This window comes from Echinops telfairi, unplaced genomic scaffold, assembly GCF_000313985.2.
Source record: "Echinops telfairi isolate 266 unplaced genomic scaffold, ASM31398v2 ScPeMD7_31;HRSCAF=116, whole genome shotgun sequence".
Classification (NCBI taxonomy): Eukaryota; Metazoa; Chordata; class Mammalia; order Afrosoricida; family Tenrecidae; genus Echinops; species Echinops telfairi.
Genome location: NW_022103928.1, coordinates 38,803,512 through 38,815,338, shown reverse-complemented (window position 1 = coordinate 38,815,338; position 11,827 = coordinate 38,803,512). Strand labels below are relative to the sequence as shown.

The following is an 11,827-nucleotide window of genomic DNA, read 5'->3' as shown; positions in this document are numbered from 1 at the left end:
AAAAATTATCAAGGGCTCATGAGGGAGGGGGGAGCGGGGAGGGAGGGGAAAATGAATACCTAATGCCAGGGGCTTAAGTAGAGAGGAAATGTTTTGAGAATGATGAGGGCAATGATGTACAAATGTGCTTTATACAATGTATGTATGTATTGTGATAAGAGTTGTATGAGCCCCTAACAAAACAATTATAAATAAATAAATAAATAAATCTTTAAAAAAAAAAGAAGACGCCAAATCAGTGAATGTGTAAGCATCTCAGCACTGGCAGGGGTCTCCACATGTCTACTCCAGCACTCAGGGTTGCATCGGGGTAGGTCCATGTGACTTCTCCTTGGGGATGTCTTGCAGGAAGTGAGCCTTGCCAGCTGAAGCAGGGAACTGGCTAAGGCAGCTTGCACCCTGGTTCGACGATCACAAAGCAAGAGACCCGAGAACAAGAAGGCGTGGCTCACTGAGCCATTTATCTCTCCACCCTAAATTAACCCCACATGTGTTTATCGTCTAGGTTGGCACAATAAACTTTATCTCATGCATGAATTCTTCAGTTTTCCTTATTCATTGTTCAACTTTTGCACGCATACAGTACCATTGAAATTACCATGACTTGAGTCAGGCGCACCTAAGCTCTCAAAGTGACATCCTTTCTATGCAACACTTTAAAGAGGTCTTTTGCAGCAGGTTTACCCGATGCTTGATTTTTTTTTTCTGCTTGAACTCTTGACTGCTGCCTCCATGATCATTTGATTGTGGATCCAAGCAGGATGAAGTCCATGGCGTTCGTTCTTTGCTCCTTTTATCATGATGTGTTCTTTACATTGAGTTCTAAGCCATACTGAAGGCTGCAGTCTGATATCTTTGTCAGCAAGTGCTTCAAGTTCTAACTTTCAGCAAGCAAGGTTGTGTTACCTGCATATCCCAGGTTGTTAATAAGCCTTCCTCCAATCCTAATGCCACATTCTTTGCATAGACCGGCTTCTCATATTATCTGCTGAGCATACAGATTGAATAGTATGGTGGAAGGACACACTCCTCACATACACCTTGCCTGATTTTAAACCATGCAGTGTTCTCTAGTTCCGTTTAAATGACTGCCACATACAGGTTCTACATGAGCACAATGCAGTGTTCTGGAGTCCCCAATTTTCTCACTATCCACTGTTTGTTATGATTCACACAGTTTGCATAGTAAACACGAGTAAACAACTTCCTAGTATTTTCTGTTTTCACCCAAGATTCACCGGGTGTCAGTAATGATAGCCCTCATTGCATGTTCTCTTCTGAATCTGACTTGAACTTGAGCCAGCTTCTTATCGATGTTCGGCTGCAACCATTGGTGAATGTTCATCAAAACTTTACTTGCATGTGATACTAATAATATTGCTCAACAATATCTGCATTTGAGGGTCACCTCTCTTTGGAATGGGTACAAATATGGATCCCTTCCAGTTAGCTAGGTAGCTGTTTTCCAGATTTCTTGGCATAGATGAGTGAGGGCTTCCAGTGCTGCATCAATTTGTGGAAACATTTCAGTTGGTCTCCCATCAATTGCTGGAAACTTGTTTTTTGACAATGCCTTCAAGTGGCTTGGATTTCTTCCTTTAGTACCATCGATTCTTGCTCATATACCATCTCTTGAAATGGTTGACATTCACAAGTTCTTTTTGGTATTTCTATTTCTCCCATCTTCTTTTGATGCTTGATCATCTAATCTTCATCCATAGAACCTTTCAATATCACAACTTAAACCTTGAGCTTGTCTCTTCAGTTCTTTCAGTTTGCTGAATGCTTAGCATGTTCTTCCTTTTTGGTTTTGCTAACTCTAAATATATATTTCCTTATAATACTTTGTCTTCTCAAGCTGCCATTTGCATTTTCTGTTTAGCTCTTTTACTTCCTTTCTTCCATTTGCTTTAGCTGCTTTATGAGCAAGGGCAAGTTTCCGAATCTGACATCCATTTTGATCTTTCTATCCGAATATCGAATTCTTCATATAATCCAGTTTCTCAGATTGTTTTTTCAGCATACAGATTGAATAGATATACTGAAAGGAGACAGCCCTGGAGGACACATTTCCTTATTTTAAAGGATGCAATATCCCCTTGTTTTGTCTCTTAGCCTATGTTCGGGTTTCAATGAAATGTCCTGGAATGATCATTCTTCCCAATGTTACCTATAGTTTATTATCCACACAATTGAATGCATTTGCATAGTTTAAAAAAAAAACACCCAAGCAAGCCTCTTTCTGCTATTCTGGCCAAGATCCACCAGACATCAGCAACAATTTCATATCCCCTTCTCAGTCCAGGTTGAATTTCAATTGTCATAGTGTACTGCTGCAAATGTTTATTTCAAACAAAACTCTGTTTGCGGTGCTAATGATATTGTTCAATAAAGTCTGAATTTTGTAGATCACCTTTCTTAGAAGTGGGCACAAATAAGAATCTCTTCTAGTTGGTTGACCAGGTAGCTGACTTACACATTTTTTGACATGCACTGGTGCTTCCAGTGCTTCCAGTATGGCGTCTGTTTGAATATTACTACCGGTGTTCCAGCAGTTCTGGGAGCCTTGCTTTTCACTAATGCCTTCGGTGCAGCTTGGACTTCTTCCTTCAATATTATTGGTTATTGGTCATATGCTTTTGCCTGAAATTGTTGAATGCTGACTATTTTGGGGATAGTGATTCTTTGGGACAATGACTGTATATTCTTTCCATTTTCTTTTGACACTTCCTGTATCATTTAATGCTTTCTCCATAGAATCCTTTGGTATTGCAATGGGAGGCCTGAATTTGTGCTTCAGTTCTTTCAGCTTGATACATGCTGAGCATGGTCTTCCTTTTTTGGTATTCTGACTCCAGGCATTTGAGTGTTTTACTTTTGCCTACTTTTACTTTCTGTTCAGTTCTCTTGCTTCAATTCTTACATTCAAGAGCAAGTTTTCAAGTCACTCTGACATCCACTTTGGTTCTTCCTCCAGCCTTTCCCCCAAACCTGGTACCTCCTGTTCGCCCCAGGCCAAGCTGCCCCATGCAATGACCTCCACTTCCACTGGCCAAGCTGCCCCGGATCTAGGATTGATCACTAGATGGATTACATTTTTCTGTAAATTTTGCATGTGGAAATTTTGTAGGCGTTTTAAAATATCCTGTCAAATCGAAAGCTTCTATTAGCAAATTGAACAAATCCATAGTGTGGCTAGAGAAGCTAGTAAGAGTTGTACAGTTCAGTGTCTTAATAGATGAACATTTCAGTTTCTGTATTCATGTCCGTGTTCATGCATGACCTGGGAGGTTTTGTTTTTTATAGAATGTGTCTACTACTGGAGTTTAGTTACAAATTGTTCCTAATTCTTATTGTACTTAGTCTTATTTTTTCAAACATATGACAAAATATGGTCATAGTTCTGTTCTGCTCTGGCACTTGTGAAAGTTAGAATAAGCTGCGTGTGAACCATTGATACCTAGATGCCTACTTATTTTTTCCAACTCAGGATCTTACAGACCCAAACGAGAAATTGGTACCTGAACTCACTTGTTAATTTGAATGATTCAGAAAGATCAGTATCCCATTTTGCTCGAAGCATTGTGCCCTCTCAGAGAATTCAGTCTGAAAGGAACATACTCAAAATCAAAATAAAAAAAACCCCAAACTAGTCATTTGAGGTTTGGGCAAGTCATGTAATCATTTAGTCTGTTCTCCCAAGCAGTGTTATGTGTCTGCCTGATGCATATAATCACTCCTTTTGTTTATCTTGAAATCTTCCAAGGTGATCTCTGACCTTACCTTTTGACATTCAAATGTGATGTCCAACTTACCATAGGAAAGAGTATTCACAACTTGGAGCGAAAGAAAAGATGCTGCCAGTATTTGGAAACACAAATAGACTTTCATGCCATGCATTCCCAGAACGCCCAATAAAACGTTAATGTTTCACCATGAAATGCTGTGATTTTGACCAAGCAACAAGCCTCAGTGTCCCTTCCCGTGGAGAAGACTAATGATTGCCCGTGTCTCAGGCTGGGTTATCTAGAGAGGCAAAACCATTGATGTTGTATCTGTATGAACATAGAGATTTATATCAAGAAATGGTTCACACAATTGTAGAAGTGGACAAGTCCAGTCCGGGTCAAGTCCATGGGTCAGAGGAAAGCAGAAGGCTTCTCCTGACTGCTATAGCTGCAGGGGCTGAAGAACAGGAAGCAGGAAGATGAAGCAGGCTGGCCACAGGCTGGTAGATACTGAACTGAATGAATCAGAGATCAGTTGAATGAGTCCAATGTCAGCCATTTGCTGATGATGCCTGGGATTGGCAGGATATAGCAGGCTGTCCCTGAACCAGATGCAGCATCCAAATCCAGTAGAAAGGAGCTAGCTTCCACACATTGTCATGTATACCAAGAGTAGGCCACACCCTGAATGAAATTGAATTGGGGATGTGACCAGATTAAGGCAGTCTAGCCCCTCCGCAACTCCCTGGCTGCTTCACTGAAGATCCATCCTTGAGTTGACCATACTGTGCTAGATCATCTCATGAGAGAATCCTGACCCCCCAAATTGACACGAAACCTGTCACCAGCATCGTATTCATCGTTCAAACAAGTTTGATCAAATCCCACCCTCCACTCCAAGGTAAAATGCACCAGACTAGGAACTAGCACTTGGTATATTAAGATGTGTCCAATCATTATTTGTTGAATCATTGACTGAGTTAAGGTACTTTCCTTTCACAGCCCTTTCCAAAGAAGAGACACACATTGAATCATCCCTTACCCTAGTGCCCCAAAGGGCTCAGAGCAGGCAAACTCCTTCCCCAGGCCCCCACGTATCAGGCAGTCTAGTACTTCACATCCTAGTCAAGTACCAGGTCTGCCCTTCTAAGGGGTCCCCTCTCCCTGGCATATTTGGGAAGAGATGGAAGCAGAAAGTGATGGATTGCTCCCCATCTGTTTCAGAGGTTCCTCTCCACCCTGTCAGGGCCCACTATTAACTCCACCGCTGACCACCGCTTGGGGGAATCCTGTTGAACACAGAGTTGCTATGAGTAGGAACTGAGTGGATGGCCCTTAACCATCTATTCGCATGACTATATAGGCATATGCAATGACACAGGCATGTGCATTCCCATGCCCTTGAAGAGGCTTCCAAAAGTATGCGTGAAAGTGGAATTAAATGATAACAGACCAACTCTCCAACATCACAATACTGAGCACAAGGTGTTAGGACTGGGAAGGCGTGATCCCCTGGTAACCAGCACAAGGAAGGCAGGCACCTCCCAGGGTGCCCTGTCCAGCCGGGAGGAGGAGCAGGGCAGACAGTAGAAAGATGTGGAGCCCGAACCCACAAGTGGCCTGGCTCCACGGGCCGGGGCCAAAATCAAGGTAGTGGCACACTCCCTGGCAGAGGAGAGCAGGGGCTCGGCCTTGTCCCTCACCAGCTGGGATGTAGACCACTTCCTGCAGACACGAGACTGGCTCAGACAGAAACATTGCAAGGGAGGCTTGAAAACAACCTCCCAGAGAGCCTGCCTGCGATGATAATCAAAGCGGGGAAGACAGGAGCTATCCAGGAGGGGATGCCCAGGCCTCCTTCTGTGGTGGCTGAGAGGTGGTGGCCCATGACAACAGTAAAGACTTGCCTGGGTGCTCTGGGATTCAGGGCCGGCCTGGAGCCCCACCCTCACCACCCTGGGCTTCCTGGACCAGCAGTGCTAGGTGATCGGGTTTCCTCCAACCATGTCACCAGCTGCCTCTTCTGCCCCAACCCCTCCCCCGAGCCCTGGCCCTGGCCCCAAGAGTGCCCCTGCACTACCTGCCCCAGAGCAGGGTTCTCCCCACTGCCCTGGTCCAGCCTAAGCCGCCCAGTCAGAGCACAGGCGCTGGGTCATTCCACCTTGTCCTGGACGGCAGCCGCCCCCGATTCTCCCACCTGCTCCCACCCAGAGCTCACTGGTGCTAAGCCTGCTCTGGATCCCAAGTCCTGAAGCCTGCTGAATCACCATGCGGGGGTGGGGGTCGGGGTGGGGGAGGCCGTCCAGCAGAATCCAGTAGGAGGGCGGTCTCCCCCAGTCACCACAACTCCTATGAAAACAGGACATCCAGGTCCAGAGTGAAGTGTCCCCACCAGCTCCCAAAGGTGCCCATCGTACAGGATCCCGGCGGCGGCCCCACCTGTCCCCCACCAGCCCCCCACCCCAACCTCACTCGCAGCACTGGGACCCCTTTGCCAAGCTCGGAGATCTGGCGTCAGATCCACCCAATGGCTTCAAGCCGAACGTTCCCCTGCCGCCCAAGGGTGCTGCGGGCTCTTGACGAGCTGATCGCATCCCTTGTACCCCCCAGGCCCAGCTGTCCGCCCCGCACCACACCACACCAGCCCTCCTCCACAAAGTCTTACTGGGGACTCGTGGGGACAAAAGCGTCTGCGAACCCAGCTTCACTCAAAAGTCCAAAGTGTGCTGAGCGTGGCTTTGAGGACCTGTCTGAGTCCGACCCGAAATCATCAGAGACCACCACTGAGTTGAGGAAGTAGAGAGTCAGCCATACTGAAACTCCTTCACGGTTTCGAAGACAACGAGCGCAACATTCACACGCTGCTGTCCACGCTGCACGTGGTCCTCCTGGCGACCCAGAGCCGTTGGACCCCGGTGGATGCGACCGGACTTCCAGCACAACAGCCACGCCCTGCTGATGGTCCACACCGACAAGGCTTCGGTTCTGTGTGGAGATTGCATTTGCTCAACCTACCTTTACATTTGCCTCCCCCTTTACCAAGCTGCCCTGTATCTAATGAGACTATTTCTGATGACGGAAAATGAACAATGGGATATTGTAACAGAATTTTGAAGGCCCAGCGTGTTTATATATGTATATACCTTTTGAAAGTTACCTCTGTGTGTCTCGTTCATTTTAAAATGGGGAGATAATGGTATCACAGGAGGTTACACATTGGGCTACTAACTGCAAGGTCAGCGGTTCGAAACCACCCGCTTTTCCTGAGGGATAAAGATGAGGCTTTCTAGAGTCGCAGTCCCAGAAACTGACAGTTCCACCATGTTGTACAGGGTTGCTATGAATCAGAATTGACACCAGTTCCTGGGACGCCTGCTGAGACTGAATGGGGTGAGGGCAGACACAAAGAGCACCATACAAATACAAGTCTGCTCAAGCCGAGGACTTACCAGCAGGTGCAGATCAGTCACCAGTCACATGAAGATATTGCCACTGTCGTGAGGGTCTGCCTGGTCTGAAATAGAGAAGCACATTGTTACCATATTCAAAATTTCTAAAACGGCATTGATTTAGAGCCCTGCTTTGCTTTATCTTGTGCTGGCGCTGCACCCGTTTTGTCTTGGGTTGAGTCTCACTAGACATTTGTGGGTCTTTGAACAACAGGTAGCCTTGTGTGGATGCCATGTGCTCGATAGTCTTGCTTACTGCATAAGCTTCCCCTCAAGTAGGGTGGATGGGATGGGACCTTCCCCACGAGAAGCAAAGTTGATGCAGGGTGCCTGTGCATGGTGGGCAGGAAATATGCATGTGCTGTTCCTGGGTTGTACAGGCCACATGTGCTCACTAGCACAGGGACATAAGCTAGGCTACCCCATGCAGTGTCCACCCACATCCCTCATGGTAAGAAGGTCCAATGCCTGTGCTCATCCCTGAGCCATACCATGTCTGTCCCACCTGCACCCACAGTTTCCTGTCCACCACCAGTTCCCTGTCCAGTTCACACTCTTGGGGAAGGTGTGCAGCATCCAAAGACTAGGAAAGGTTCCAGCTTCCAGGCCTGGATTCATCCTTTCCCACAGGATTTGCTTTGGAAATGAGTGTCCCTAGGTTGCCAACTGCCCCCTCCCTTTGTGGGTCCAACTTCCTCTCAGCTCCCTGTGCCCATCCCCCACAGTTTCACAAGTATATGCTCATACTTGGGTGGGGGTGGGGGTGGGTAGAACAAGAATGTGCTCAGGCATATACACACACTAAATTCATAGGTGAGCCCATGGGAATGGGGTCAGAGGAGGAGAGTACAGCTGGGAGGTGACCCCAAGGAAAGAAGACAGTGAAGGCAGCTCTGTTTGGGGCAAGGGCATCCAGCCTCCTAGTCACATTCCCATAGACCTACAGCATGGGGAGCAAGCATGAAGGGTGGGCGAATCTTGGAGAGAACAGGGCTGCAACCTACAGTCACCGTCCTGGGCCCCTGGGATTAGGGGTAACACCACCTGGAGTGGAAGGGCCACAGGAAACAAGGCTTCACTTTCCTCCTGTAAATCAAGGCACTCCAGGGTGGGGACTCTCAGGGATGGACAAGTTTAGAGACTTGGCTGCAGACCTTGGTTCTCGACTGATGTCTGCTGTCCATCAAGGCTCTTGGAAACACACTTTCAACTGCCTGGAAAAGGCTGTTCCTCCAGGTTGGGGACTGGGACCTTGAGGTCAGGCTGTGGAGAGCAGAGGAGACCAGGTGTCTGAGTCCAGGGTCAGGACGAGTCCTTGTTGGCGTCTCTGAGCCCTCCCGAGGAAGTGGGCCCGAGTCTTTGTCCTGAATGTACATAAGCACAGTTTCATTTGTCCATGAAGCACAGGATCTTAGAAGCAGTGGAAGGTCTGCTTCAAAGAGGCCGTTTTCCAATGAAGTGGAGAGAGCAGAGCCAGCAGGGAAGCTGTCCCATATGCCATACCATCCAATCTGTCTTCCTGGTCCATTGGGGAAGGAGAGTCGGACTCGGGGCAGGCCGAGCTCCTGTTGCTGACCGAGCTCTGTGAAGCGCAGCTGGTGGACTTTGCCATGGAAATGGAGGCGAGAGGGTCTCTCTCGGTGATCTGGTTCTGCAGATCTTCTCAGACACGTAGAGCAGTGCAGCTCACGCACAAGCAAAAGCAGCCTGTCACTGACTGCACAGGGACCCCAAGGTGGAGAACCTGCTGATTATCGACCCGGAGGACCAGCAAGTCGTGTGACTCTGGCGGTGCCTCACTGCATCATCCTGCTGAGAAAGGAGCGACAGTGGAGGAAGAGATCCCCAGGGACACGGCTCCCATGTGCAAACACCAGAGATGGCGGGCCACTACTTCGGGCCTGTACTTCCCCATGAAGGAGCAGGCCATCTGGGCCCAGGGCTGCATCGTGTGCCAGCTGGGCTTCCCACCACGCCCTTTTGAAAGAGGAGCAAAACTTGACATCTTAATGGAAAAGTCTCGATGCCTTTGGCCAGCACCATGTGGACCATCTTTCACCAGCTTATCCTTCCATACTGAGGATCCTCTCCCAGGAACCCATCACGGAGCTGGTCAGCCGGCTCCAGGAAATTGCTGCTGCCAGCAGTGCCCACCAGAAGTCGCCCATCCCAGAGCTCCTGGAATAGAATGCCAGCCACAGAAACACTGTCCATCCCAGAGGGCCACCCCCTTCTGGGGGTCCTCGGACTCCTTGAGCAGTGGGGCCCCTGGAGTTCAGAGCAAGAAACCAACCTGTTTCCCAGAGTCCCCTCCAGCTGGGAGAAGCAGCAGGACATCCTGTGGGAATGCGAAGAACCTGAACCCTGCCCCCTCCGCCAAGGCAGCCTGATTCCACAGCACCTGTGCAACTCCAAAGCAGTGACCATGCCCCTGGCAGGGAGAGCAAGGGCTTGGCCTGACCAACACCAGTTGGGACCTCGAGCGCTCCCTCCAGAAACTAAACAGGTGCCAGAAAAGGATCCACACGCCAAGGCGTCCACCACCACCTGCACCAGCCGAAGCCCTAGGTGAGAGTCAGCTGTCCGCAGAGGAAGCCCACAACGACAGGTTGGGCGGCTCAGGAACTGCGAAGAAGCAGACTCATTTTTGTGGCCCAGAGGACATCCGCACCACCCGTCGCCAAGTCGGAGGCAAGTGGGGAACCTACCAGGGCAGCATTGAACTCCGGGGCTGGGGCCGGAGCTACACGCTCAAAAGGACCTGGGTCCTGCCCAGCTGCCTCTCCGTGTCCCGCCCCCTAGGAACGAGTCCCAGCGGCCCAGGGACCACCTTCCTTCCCACCGCCCTGTCTCAGCCCAGAGGCCGCCCCTTCCGAGCGCAAGGGGCCTCGCAGAGGCATCCCCACTGCCGCTGTCTCCTTGAAGCCGGTCCTGAAGTCCGCTGCCTCCCCCGCCCTCGTCCTCCAGCAAGGACCTCCTGGGCCGGGGGTGGGCACTGTCCAGCAGAGCCCAGCAGGATGGCGGTTTCCTCCAGCCACATGGACCTCCTGCGAGGATGGGACCCTGTTAAGTCCTGACTGCGGCCCGCGGTGGCTGGTTGGTTCCCAAGCCTGTCCAAGACGCTCCCCCTGTCTCTTCTGGGGCTCTGCTAGCTAGCGCCCTGCCTGGATCCTTCCAGAGCTGGCTCAAATCCGAACTTGGACCCCTTTGCCAACCTCGGAGATCTTGCCCCAGGTCTCTGACCCGCGTGGCCTCATGCCTAAGACGCCTCCACCGCCCAAGGGTGCTATCGGCTCTGGGCAGATGAGCTGATCCTCCGGTCAAGGTGTCCCCTGTGTGGACAAGGGCGTCGGTGCACCCAGTTTCACACGCAAAGCGTGCGGAGAGTGACTTTGCGGACTTGCTGCCCATTGAAGGCGTCCCCTCTGAGGCTGGACAGAAATGACCCAAGACCACCGCGGAGTGGAGGAGGCAGGAGTTGGCGGAAGACGAGGAGCCATTCAAACCGAAGCTCCTTCGCCGATCCAAAGCAACGACCCCAACATTCGCCGCTGCTGGCCACGCTGCACGCGGCCCTCTGGCAGGGCGAGGGCCGTTGGGCCACCGTTGACTTGGCCGACCTGGTGACGCCTGGCCTCGTGCCCTGCTGATGGTGCATACCCACAAGGCCCCAGGGCAGCCTTGCACACGAAACGCCTACCTGCTCTTGGTGGAGCTCAGAGACGCCGTGTCAGAGTCTGGGAGTCGGCTCCCGACCCCTCTTCCAAGCCAGTATGGATCCAGCGCGGGGCTTTCCTCATGCCCAGCATCTGGTGGGCGTTTTAGCCGCCTGGAGCTGAGGTGGCCCAGAAACCCATATGCCCCTGCTGCCCATCCCTCTCATGTGCTTGTGGAACCCTGCCTTGTTTTGTCTTGGGCTGCACCTGTTTTGTCTTGGGTTGAGTCTCACTAGACATTTGTGGGTCTTTCAACAACATGCGGCCTTGGGTGGATGCCATGTGTGCTTGATGGTCTTGCTTACTGCATAAGCTGCCCCTCAAGGAGGGTGGATGGGATGGAACCTTCCCCATGAGAAGCAAAGTTGATGTAGGGTGCCTGTGCATGGTGGTCAGGCAACATGTATGTGCAGTTCCTGGGTTGTACAGGCCACATGTGCTCACTAGCACAGGGACATAAGCTAGGCTACCCTATGCAGTGTCCACCCATGTCCCTCATGGTAAAAAGGTCCAATGCCTGTGCTCATCCCCGAGCCATGCCATGTCTGCCCCACCTGCACCCACAGTTCCCTGTCCACCACCAGTTCCCTGTCCAATTCACACTCTTGGGAACAATCTAAAAGAGGCAGGGCACAGAGGTGTGCAGCATCCAAAGACTAGGAAAGGTTCCAGCTTCCAGGCCTGGGCTCATCCATTCCCACAGAATTTGCTTTTCAGGAATAAGAGCCCCTAGGATGTGGGACTGCCCTCTCCCTTTGTGGGCCCAGCTTCTTCTCAGCTTCGTCTCTTACACACACACAGTTTCATATGTGTGTGCTCATGCTTGTCACAGATGGATCCATGGGGAGGAGGTCAAAGTGGGGGCATACAGCTGGGAGGTGACCCCAAGGAAAGAAGAGAGAGGGTGGAGGCAAGTTTGTCTTGGAACAGGGCA

General features: G+C 50.5%; 1 pseudogene; it reads right to left on the bottom strand.

Moving 5' to 3' along the window:
- The window catches only part of LOC101655744, a 49,334-nt pseudogene extending 42,604 nt beyond the window's left edge, over positions 1–6,730 (bottom strand).
- Positions 6,731–11,827: the final 5,097 nt, after the last annotated feature.